Source organism: Rhineura floridana, chromosome 12, assembly GCF_030035675.1.
Source record: "Rhineura floridana isolate rRhiFlo1 chromosome 12, rRhiFlo1.hap2, whole genome shotgun sequence".
NCBI lineage: Eukaryota > Metazoa > Chordata > Lepidosauria > Squamata > Rhineuridae > Rhineura > Rhineura floridana.
In genome coordinates this window covers 37491628-37503329 of record NC_084491.1, presented here as the reverse complement: position 1 = coordinate 37503329, position 11702 = coordinate 37491628, and the positions used below count along the sequence as shown (strand labels likewise).

Genomic DNA, 11702 nt, shown 5'->3' with positions numbered 1-11702 from the left:
TTTCCATCTACGAAGAATCCTTGAAGAACTGGGAAATGGGCATTTCTGTTACTTGGTGTGGCACATGTCCCACCATGTCTCCCTCTACTGGCTAACCTAGGTAAAGAGGGGTGCAAATTTGATGCTCCTTTGGCGCTGTTTTCTTTGTCGTTTATCTCAGGCAGCAGACATTTGTGCAATGGAATTCTAGGCAATTGCAAAGGAAACTGGAGGGCCAGTTTACAGATCAAGGATTTATTGTAATATTTAGAAGACATGATTAATGATGGTCTTGCTTCCACTATGATGTTGCAACCCCATATCTAAACCATAGCCTAGAGACCATGTGGTAAGTGTGTGTGTATTGTAGTTCAAAAAGTAAAAAGTGGAAAAGGGGCAATTGACCACAACTGCACATCAGTAAATCCTAGTAGAACGTGGTCCTCTATCCACAGATGGCATCTTCAGGTAACTGGTGGCAGCATCTATGGGTGGTGATCCATATAGGCCTCTGTTCTTTAGACTGGACTGGGAGTCTCTAATACATCACATCAAAGAAACTTGAGAGCTGAGCATAGCCTAGGACTCTTAGACATTCCTAGACTAATATGTCAGTTTTCTCATGATTCCTATTACTTTTCAAAAGACGGCAAGTAATCTTAACAGTGGCTGGCATGTGTATAAGTGAAATTTGATGATTAAACAGTCCAAATTTGTTTATGTTTACTTGGAAATAAGTCATATTTACCGAAATCAGATTTACTTCCAAGGAATTATGTTTAGGAGTACAGCCTCAGAGAGATGCCTTTTCTGAAAAGCAATAAGGGACAATTGCTCTAATGGAGCTGTTAGTTGATTAATCATCTTCCTTTTAATAACTTTTATCACTTAATTAACATTAAAAATCACAGTATTTAAAACTAGTCGAAGCTCTGAGGATGTTTAATGAAGACAACACAGCCTCCCTTGATAGCTGCTATTAAAGTCCAACTCAGATCCCACAGTTTGTAATTAAATAGTTGATCAATTAATTACATATTATTCAATTTACTCTAATTTCCCTCTTGCTCTCTGTCATACTTGTTTTGCATCACCCTTCCTTCTCTAACTATCAGGAGCCAACAGCTTTTTAAATAAACAAAGTGAAGATTCTCATATACTTTCAGCAGCTATAACAATAAACAGATATTATCAGAGAATGAATATGAAAACTTGTCCAAAGTGTATTCAGTGGCTGAACATGTGTAAGCCATGGCAAGAAGGCTTGATGCTACATAATAAAGGATGGAAATGGCTGTAAAGTAAAATGCAGCAATGTTTGAACTGCAGACATATATTTGTGGTAGGAGATAGTGTGCTATCTTTGATGAAGTGTGGTTTATAAATATCTTCATAAATATATACATTTTTCAAATGTACACAATAGTGGTCTTGCTGGACCAGACCAAAAGGCCATCTAGGCCAGTACTCTCTCTCTCTTGACAGTGGGTAGCCAGATGTTTTCAGTTTACCCCGTGAGCACCTCTTCTTTGTGTCCAGTATCTGATCTGCAGAGGTAGCCTGCCTCTGTACAACCATAATGTGTGACAGTTGTGGAGCCGTGCTAATGGTTGTGTTGATCAACAAAGAGCTCAAGTCATACTTCACCACAGTGCCCAAATACATTTTTGAAATGGTGTTTGGAAAAAAGTCTGAGGCGCAGTCCATGGATTAGGGAGTATTAGCATACCAAGGCCAGCAGGCCACCTTGGCTCTTCATCTATTGCAGAGTCCAAATCCATCCCGCTGTAGTCATGGAAAATGCATTGGGCTTTTGAATGAAATTCCTTTGCTCCTAACAACGATCTGTTCTGCTGAGATTGCAACCTTCAGAAATGGGAAGAGGATAAAAGAATCTCAGCCTCAGTGATGAAGGAGGGAGAAAACCCCAAAGACTGTCAGTCTGGCCAAAGTGTCTTATCTCTGTCACAAGCGTATTGGAGGTAGCTGGTGGATGCTGGGAAGGAATTGGGAGAGTTTGGGGTATGGTAATTTCATGAATCAAATAAATTTTAATCAATAATTAATTGGTTAAATCTGCATAATTTGGTGTATGAATAAAATAGTTTTTTCAGAAGGTTACATTTTTTGTTTTCAGGAGACTCATGTATATTACACAGCAGGCATCATCTTAAGAAGAGGCATTCCTTCCTTGAGTGGGGAAAAAAGCAATGCCTCTCTAAGATGGTGCTTGGCCCTGTGGTTTTTGTAAATACTTTGTTATGAACTGTGCACTTTGCATGCAAGCTTGTGATTCTCACATGCAAACTGACACTTGATTGTAGAGTTCTGACCTGGATGCACTCTAGAGTTTGGCACCCCAACAATTAACACAAACCCATAGATAAAACAAAAGTAAATGTATTATACCAAAAGGGAATTAGCTTATTGTCTAAAAAGGAAAGTAGCACATTTACTAGATGTATTAAACCAAAGCCATGCACAGCACACTGATACTGAGCTAAGTTTAGGAGAGTTTAAAATCAATACCTATGTTATTCTTAAAAAGTATTCCCGGATATACATAGGAAAACTAGGATATAGTCAGGGAAAAAGGGGTGGGGAGGAGGATGTTGGCTAAAGGGATGAAGGTAGTACCAGAAGGGGAGAGAATTAAGGAAGTTTTGGATAGTGATTCCTTGGGGCTTTGGGGAAGGTTTTAAAGCAAGAATTAGAAAAAAGAAATTGGAAGAGTTTGGGGTATGGCAAGGACAATAAAGAGAGCAGGTCCCCCCAAGAAAGAGAGACCTGATGAGGCTTGAAAATGGAAGGTAGGGAAGGGGAAAGGGAGAAAGAGAGAGATTTATAGCTTTCCTCATTCTGCAAAGCTGGGGTTTTATGGTGGATGGCTCTTCAGTCACAAAGGGGATAGAGGAAAGGGTGAAGTGGGGAGAAAGTTCCTGGGCAGAGAGGTGAGGTCCCTTGGCTAACCCAGAGATTCCTAGCTAGCAATGTGAAAAGCATCACCTCGTATGCTGGAGTTGAACTTGAAAATTAACATATAAACAAAAGTTGTAAATCCTATCTTCTTGACAGTGAATGGGTGTTAAAAGTTTTAAAATAGTGTCAGCCAGGAAGGGTTTGTCTAGAATGTTTGCAAAATGGCTTCTAGCAACATTTTATGCTGCTGTCCAGATGAGATGGGGAAAAGAGATTAACATATCTTTTGGGCTCTGCTAAGAAGAGCCTTCAGGCTGTTGAAAACTATTTAATTAGTAATTGTGAGGAATGGGTAAGAAAGAGTGATATTTAGGTGATCCTATCTTGGCTAAACTCAGAAGGAATCGGATCCTCTTTTATTTACCTTTAAACTTACAAATGATAAGGGAGGGATAGCAGATATTTACAGTGAGAGAAGACAATGAATTTATCAAATGCTCTTGCCACTTAGCTTGCTTGCAACATGCATGCCTGGACTTCCTATAGTGGAATCTCTGTTGAGGCCTCTCCAGTCCTAAATCAAAACTTCTTTCTGAGGTGCAGGTTTTCATATCATAAGCTGGATGTTTTAGGTGTGGTGCATAAATTATATCAGAAACAATTTTATAATGTAAAAACATTCTGCTGCCTGATTAATTGGGGAAAATGCTTTGGTTGATCAAAAGGTTTTCAATATATTCTGCTAATTAACTGACCATATTGGCAGCTGCTAATGGGAGAAATTGTGTGTGCAGAAAGGACTTTGGACCCTGGATAATTTCAGCATCACGTGAACCCAAATTCTGCCCCAGATAACAAGATTCTGTGCTTCTGCAGTAAACTTGAGGATGAGCAACATTGGTACATATCTAGTTAGCAATATGAGTTTTCCAGTGAGTTACATGGTAGAGACTATTGTGATGACCTTGAGAGTAAGTTAGTTATAGAATAATGAGGGCTGGAGTACAGCCACAAGTAACCATAAACAGGATTGAGGGCAGGAGGTCAGCATTAAGGAGCATAGCTACCCAAAGGACCCCTTGTATCTCCAGTCCCAATGCTGACTGTGGCAAAGTCTGAAAGCTCTCTCCAGAACACACTGTGTTTGCCCAGTATTAGCTAAGTTGTGCATTTAGTGCTATACCTATAAATGACAGGAACACAGCATAGTCAGGTGCTCTTATCTAGTCCTGCCTGGAGACCAGAATAGAGTCTTCTATAAAAGTGGCTCCAGACTCATTGTCAGAAGAGATTCCAGAGAGTAATAGGTAAGAAATTTGACCAGGTTTGTATTTCAAGCTGAATCTATCAAATTCGCTCTTTTTGAAACAGCATGGGAACTGAAACACAGCCATCGTTTGAAATGCACACTTATCCAAATTTTGCAACCAAGCAGTGTTTACAAAAATGTATAAAGGGAAAATGTGTACAAAATGAATATATGAGTGGAAACAACATATAAAAATGCATTGAAAAAATGAAATGGACTGCGTTCAAGTTGATTCCGACACTAAAATATTGGGGAATTTTCATGAGGATTTTTTTTATTAAAAAAATTGTAATTGCTGCTGAAATACGGAGAACTGGATTTAAGATTGGAAAAATGAGAAACTGGGAGAAGCAAAATGGACAGATCCTTATCAGAGGATGATTCAGTGCCTGAACCACCCAAACAATCTTGGGGAGGGAGATATCCTGGGAGATATAGTGGAGCTTTGGAATGACTTTTCAACCCAGAAATTTCCAAACTTTTTTCCTCCACAGACCACTTGAAAATTGTTGAACATCTTGGCGGATCACTTAATCATTTTTCTGCCTGTTCTAGCAATTGTGCTGTGCTATGATTTTTAATTATATTTATATTGCTTTTTTATTTCTTGGATATTGTATTTTATTGTGTCACAATTTGAATGCCAATGAATTAAATGAAATACAATGTAAGAAATAAAAGGAGCAATACAAATACAATGTTTAATTGTGCAATGGATGTGCCATGGACCACAGTTTGAGTTCCCCCTGCTTTAACCCAATGGTTGAAAAGTAATGTTCCAGGAATCAACAGAGTATAGGTTAGTTATAGTAACCTTCATGGTCCTGGTCTCTTGGGCTGGTGTACACACACTTGCATTCATTCCCAGGTGTCTTCACTACAGTTTTGCCAACTGTTGCCATGGGGCACTTGACACACTATTTGTGGGAGTGTTTATCATAAAGGGACATAAGTTGGCATAGTTTTCAGCACTCTATAGAGGCAATGAAGAGTTAAATATTAACACCATTCATGCAAAGCAGAATACAACAACTATAATGGCCCCTCTTAGTCTCCATCACTAGCTGCCAGTTGGAATGTCTTAATATTTGGCCGTACTGGTCATGGGCATTCAGAATTTATGTAGTGATGGTTTGCCATTCCTTTATTTATTCATGTAGTTCTGATGTTAAATTGTGCTCATAACACTTCCTGAGCATGCAGTTCTGCAGGAAGAAGAAACTGATCATTATGGAAAATAGAGTCAAGCCTTTCCCACACCTCTTCACCGAACATCTTCACCAAATTAACCTTTATAAACAATACACTGTAAGACCCAGCTTCTATCAGGTGGGAGGTGGTAGTAGTCAAGACTGAGGCGAGGCCAACGGAAAGCTGAGGTGAGACAAAGGCAACTTACCACAGGGGAAAAATAAAAATAAAGCAGCTGTCTAAGGAGGACAGCACTCAGAATATAGTATTTTCCTCACCATGTTTTTGTCTTTCTTTCCTGTAGACTTTTTTCTTTTAGCTGTTTAATCTCTCTCTTGTTGCTTTGGCTTGCCACAGGGAACAGCAGAACAGTTCTGTTGTGAACCTGTGATCTGGAAGCTTCTATAGAACCAAGGGAAACAACATGACCCACTCTAACCTATAACCATTGAGGCTCCCTTGTTGGCCTGTCTCATTTGCCTTTATTCCTTTTGGATAGAATTTGGTGTTGACCGATAGGCACAATTTTTGCACAACCTCCCTCAACTCCCCAGTTCAGAATAATCATGATAACCTAGTAGCAAACTGAGTAGTGTTCCCTGGGGCTCTCTTTGGGTGGATGGGGGGCAACTGTTTGGGAGCTCATATAGGGGTGAGACTGTATTTTCTGACAAAGCTCTTGGTACAGCAAGTACATCATTTACTGCTGGCAAATTTAAATGTCTATCATCTTGTCAGAAGGCAGAAGAAAGAACCATGAGATTTAAAATAGTCGATCAGATTTTTATTGTTTATAGCCAATGCCCATTATGATATAATTCACAAAACAAACAAGTCAAATAATCCAGAAAGGAAGTTCACATAAATTTTCAGAAATGTAAATTAGCTTTGGAATAGGCCAGGACACCACTGTGAATATTCTGTAGGGATGGAAGGATCTGTCAGTTTTGGTTCAATCAGTTTCTCATTTTTCCAATCTTAAATTTGGTTCTCCACATTTCTGCAGCAATTTGCAATTTTTTATAAACAATCCTCATGAAAATTCTCCAGCATTTTAGTGAGAATTTCTCCTACAAAATTGTTGTATGCAGTTTTGACTAACGTACACATTTTTGCAAGCAATTTCTCCTAATATAATGAATTTTTGTATGCTATTTTCACTATTCATTTTTATGTACACTTTCCCCTAACATACACATTTTTGCAATTTGCTTAGTTGGAGAACTGCATTGCAAAATTCGGATGTACGAATTTCAAAGAATGGCTGTGTTTTGGTTCCCATGTTGTTTCAGAAAGTGCAAATTTGATAGATTCTGCTTTAAATGCGAACTGAAACAAATTTCTCCCTTATCCCTAATAATCAATGAGAAGTGTTTTCAAGCAAACTTTGCAGATCTGAACATCTGAGAGGATAAGCGTCCGCATATGTATTCCTAGTGTCAAAGGCTTTAACAAACCTGAAACTGTTCCCTGTTCAAGAAGCCAACATGTGTCAAATCAAAGTGTTGACTCTGTTTTGGTATCATGGCTGTTGTCATGGGTTGAGAGATTCCAATGAAGCAGTTAAAGTTGCAGTTGTGGATAATGACCTTTTTAGTCATCAGCCACTTGATAGCAAAGGAAAGGGAGGTTTTTGTTTCCACAGTGTCTCTAGTTTGGGAAGATGGGGAAAGAAGATGTGGTTCTCCAACCCTTTCAATTCTGTAGAAAATGAAGAACAAACTATATGTGAGTTGCTTCCAGTTCCCCCTCTCCCCCACCCAAGATTTTACAATATGCAGTTGCAGAATCAGCAATCTCAAGTGAAAGGCTTCTAGGGGAGGGTGGGGCAGAGAGAGGCTTCTTAACATTGCTCACATCTAGTGATGGGGGAGAAATTCAATTCAGTTGGCATTTATAGGTGAAAATGCCTTTTTCTCATTTTGTGAAACAATATGCGAATTGAAATACAGCCATCTTTCAAAATGCACTCTTCTGAATTTTTGCAGTGCAGTTCTCCAGTCAAAGTGTACAAAAATACATAGATGAGGGTAAAAATGTGCATAAAAATGCATATATTAGTGAAAATAGCATACAAAAATGTATTACATAAGCGGAACCTTTTGCAAAAAAAATGTGCATATTAGGCAAAATTGCTTACAAAGTTAAGTATTAGGAGCAACGTGCACTAAAATGCTGAATTTTCATAAGAATTATTTTTAAACAACACACACACACAAACTGATGTGGAAATGTGGAGAACTTAAAGAGCGGAAAAATGAGGAACTGAGTGAAACTGAAATTGATAGATTTGCCCATCCCTAGTCACCTATGGAACATTTTCTGCTTCAAATTCCCAGTCCCTTCCAAAGCTACCCATCCTTCTCTCCATAGAGGTGGGGGCTGGGAGTATGGAGATAAAGGTTACTCATTAGTGTGAGATGTAGAAGAAGATGATAGGATGTAAGAAATCTATAAGGACCTGGGTTGACGTTGCAAACCTTTTGATCATGATGAATAATTTTTAATATGAACTTCTCTTTTCCTCAGGCAAGCAGACTAAGCTATTAGAACAGACAAGAAAATGAGCAAATCTGACTTTTAGTAAAAGGAAATATTTAAGTGACTTGGAACCCAAGTAAGAATTGAGAAAGAGCAAGGACAGGCTACGCCAAGGATGCTGTCTATGAGTGAACTGAAGTATGGGCTGTTTAACATGACCTGATATTTCTGTCTAGGTCAGAGCAACTCTAGCCATGAGGAGGTCACAAGACAAACTAACCAAACTGATTAATTCAAGGTCAGTTAGTAAGATACATACTTCACATGATAACTTGCATGAAACTCCTGTCATCACATGACCAGTCAGCACGGACCATTATTAAGCAATTACTAACAAGAGTGCAAGGACTGAGTTAAAATGTTACATTTTCCATCCCTCAACTTCATGATGCCATCTCCAAACATCATAAACTAATCTGATAGATCAGCTGTGATGAATCTCAGTTAAAAATAATTTATGCATTGTTTATTGCTTTTTCAGTTTTTTCCCCTGCAACAATACAACTAACAAGCATGAACAATAAAAGGGGGAAAACAGAGCCTCAAAACATGCCCATTCATAATACCATTAAGAAAATCATACATATGCAAGAGAGAGTGAGAAAGAGAAGTATATAAAAATAAATTTGCTGTCTGGAGCTGCAAAAATCGGGGTAGGGTGTTTGTCAAGTACCTGGCAGGCCATCATTCATGGTTGGTGAGCTGTGCAAAGTTCAGTAGATCGCAAATTACACAAGGCTGTGCTAGACTTTGAAGGAAAGTTGTCTCTGCCTTATCTGTCACTGCGGTGGAGGTATTAAAGAATTATGCTTACCTTCCAGGTTGCAACTTGGCAACCCTAGTTAGATGTCAACTTTTTTTTCCTGCTAGCATTCCCGTGCATGAGTGGCAAGTGGAAATACAGAAGATGAATCTTTTTTTTAGCATTCAGTTGTAGAGCAAGTTTCCCCTGCTGATCGTCAAAGTTGGCAACCCTAGGTACAGGTCCCTCAATTATATCTATGCAGAACTAATGACTTGTTGCATGAGGTAGTGGCTTTCCCCCACCCCAGTACGTTCTGTCATTTACTGTGGACAAGTGTGAGAAGTGGCATCACAAGCCAGTTAATTTTCTTGTATGTCCATGTTGTTTTGCAGACTAAGCAATGTATGTGTGTTGCATCCTACGCTCTTACACGTTTTTGATAGTGTACTGTGTGATTAATAAAAAATGTAGCTAGCCATGCTGGTCCATTAGGAAAACAACAACAAGCCACAATATGTTAATAACTTTAGCAACTGAAATGTCACAAAGGCCTGAGCAAGTATTTAAATTGATGTGTGTTCAATGTTTCATTCAGTGGAGTATTTGAAAATACTCCAGAGTGCCTAGTTTTGTCCCTAATTAGAGATTGGTATGGCCAAATTCATTAAACACAGATCAGAGGCAGAGCTGTGATACAAGACAGAATGTCCAGTAATCGGACAAACAGAGCCTTTACATCAGTCATTATATTCCACAAATGCCTATGAAACCTGTATACGAGCATAGCAAGGGAAAATGTCCTTAGTTAATCTAATTTAAAGTTGTGAATTGGCACCAGCATCTGTGTTGTCTGACCTTTGGATCAGATCCTTGACCTCTTTCCTTCCTCAAGTAAGTGGCTTTAATTGGGACTAGACTCAATCTAAAAATTTCAAACCATGTTATGTTCCTCCCAATCAGGTGCTCTAGTGCCATCTTCTGGTTATCTCCTAGGTTGCTTTTGACTAAGCAATGAACAAATATGAGTCACTGAACACCACTGCCTCTTCCTAATTTCCAGTAAATCTGGCAATCTGATGTTTTATTGCCATCAGCTCAGCAGATGTATATTTCCCCAACTGCTTTTGACAATGCGGTGGGGAGGAGAAATGGCTGCGGCTCTTTGTGCTAAGGAGGATGGTTTCCCTTTTATATCTATTGACTTCCTTGAAGATGCCCTGGAGATGCTAACCTGCTGCAAGGCTATTTTCAGTTCAGTCCTGGAACTCATGATCTTTTAGAATTTGAGTAAATGGATTTCCCCCACTTCTCAAAGGATCTCTGAACATTTTTGCAGACCAAGAGTAGACATATTTTCTGAGAAGTCCAAACAAATTCAGTTGGACATTTCCTAGTGACTAGCCTTTGGGCTGCAGCTGCTCGCGACATGGGTACTGAAGACCCAGGGCTCCTATAGCGCTAACAACACAGTACTGTGGATAGAGAGAAGTTCATTTACACAAGCCAACAATTTGGTTTGGGCTCTGACAGGGGAGGTTTGTGTGTTGACAGATTCCTAAAGTCTATCCAGGGATTTTTTAAAAAGGCCAGAAAATGGAACAAAGATCTCTACCAAAATGTTTCCATGGATGAGTGGAATTGGATATGGGAAAAAGTAGTTCCCAGATTGGTATCAGCTGAACTAAAAGAAAATAATAATTAAGTCGTGTATCAGTGGTATTTAACTCCTCACAGGTTTAGTAAAATATACGACAACACTCAAGATAGGCGTTGGAGACGTGACTTGTCAAATGCTGATCTAATGCATATATTTTTGAGCTGCCCAAAGATTCAGAAGTATTGGAACTCTATATATGACACAATTCATGATATGTTGGGCTATATAATTCCAAATAACCCCAAAATATTGCTCTTGGGTTACTTGAAAGATAACAGTCCTAGAAGATGATCTAGATATGGTTCTGAATCTTTTGACAACAGCAATGATAAATATCTCTAAAGCTGGAAACAGAAAACATCGCCACCTATCTTGGAGTGGTATTGGAGGATTTGGGACATTGTAGTATTAACTAAATTGACTTATTATAAAAGGGAGATATGGTTAGACAAATTGGTTTATAGAATGCTGGAGTATTTTCTTGCTGTATTGGAATAACAGTTTTCAAGATAATGCACATCCATATAGTTTGTTTACTTTGTTGTAAGAATTCAGCAGATTTATGTAAATGTATGTAATTATTTATGAGTTTTCTTTTGTTTTAATATTACTTTGTTTATATATATATGTATGTATGTATGTATTTTAAAAAGCTAGACATAATCAGCACAGCAGTGGGGGGAAAATAAAAGATAAATCATGCATTGTTTCCATTCCTGGAGCACCTTTTCTAATTTCCCTGGAAGAGAATCGACCACTTATTATGGTAATACACTTTTATTGGAGCTTAGTGAAAGTCTCAAATGGAATACATGTCAGTTAGCAGTTGAGGTGACGCAGTTGGGGTGTCCTGAGACCAAAATATTTAAAAAGCAATCAGTAGACACACTGGCAATATTCAATCTGTAACTACAACCTTGTTTATCAACTAGCTATCTTCACAAAGGTAGTCTTTGTACATAAACATAACCTGGTACATAGAGACTTTGTAAAGAAATTAGCAAAGACGTGAATATTTGAAATATGGAGCAACTGAAAGCTTCTAGAAACTGAAGCTTGACTCTGAATGTTGCTGATGACAGGAACATTTTTATAGGAGTTTGAGTTATTTATGAAGGCAAATGGATTAAACTCCAAGGAAGATGCCTCAAAGGTGGCAATAGTTCTAAACGTTGCAGACAGTGAAGCTGTTTCATTATTTAACACTTCTAATCTGTCAGGCTGAGATCACAGCAAATTTAATAATTCAAATTGTTATTGTTTTGTTTGCTCTTTCTTAAAAGCAACCCCAGCCTTGCAAATAAGCCTGAGCTTTGTTATGGTCTTTCATGCAACACACTTTTGCTTGGTACAGCAGTGGG

The 11702-nt window shown here is 38.5% G+C and overlaps 1 protein-coding gene across 5 annotated transcripts in view; it reads left to right on the top strand.

The window, feature by feature from the left end:
- The window catches only part of GRAMD1B (GRAM domain containing 1B), a 227605-nt gene that overhangs the window by 74509 nt on the left and 141394 nt on the right, over positions 1-11702 (top strand). The window lies entirely within an intron of this gene.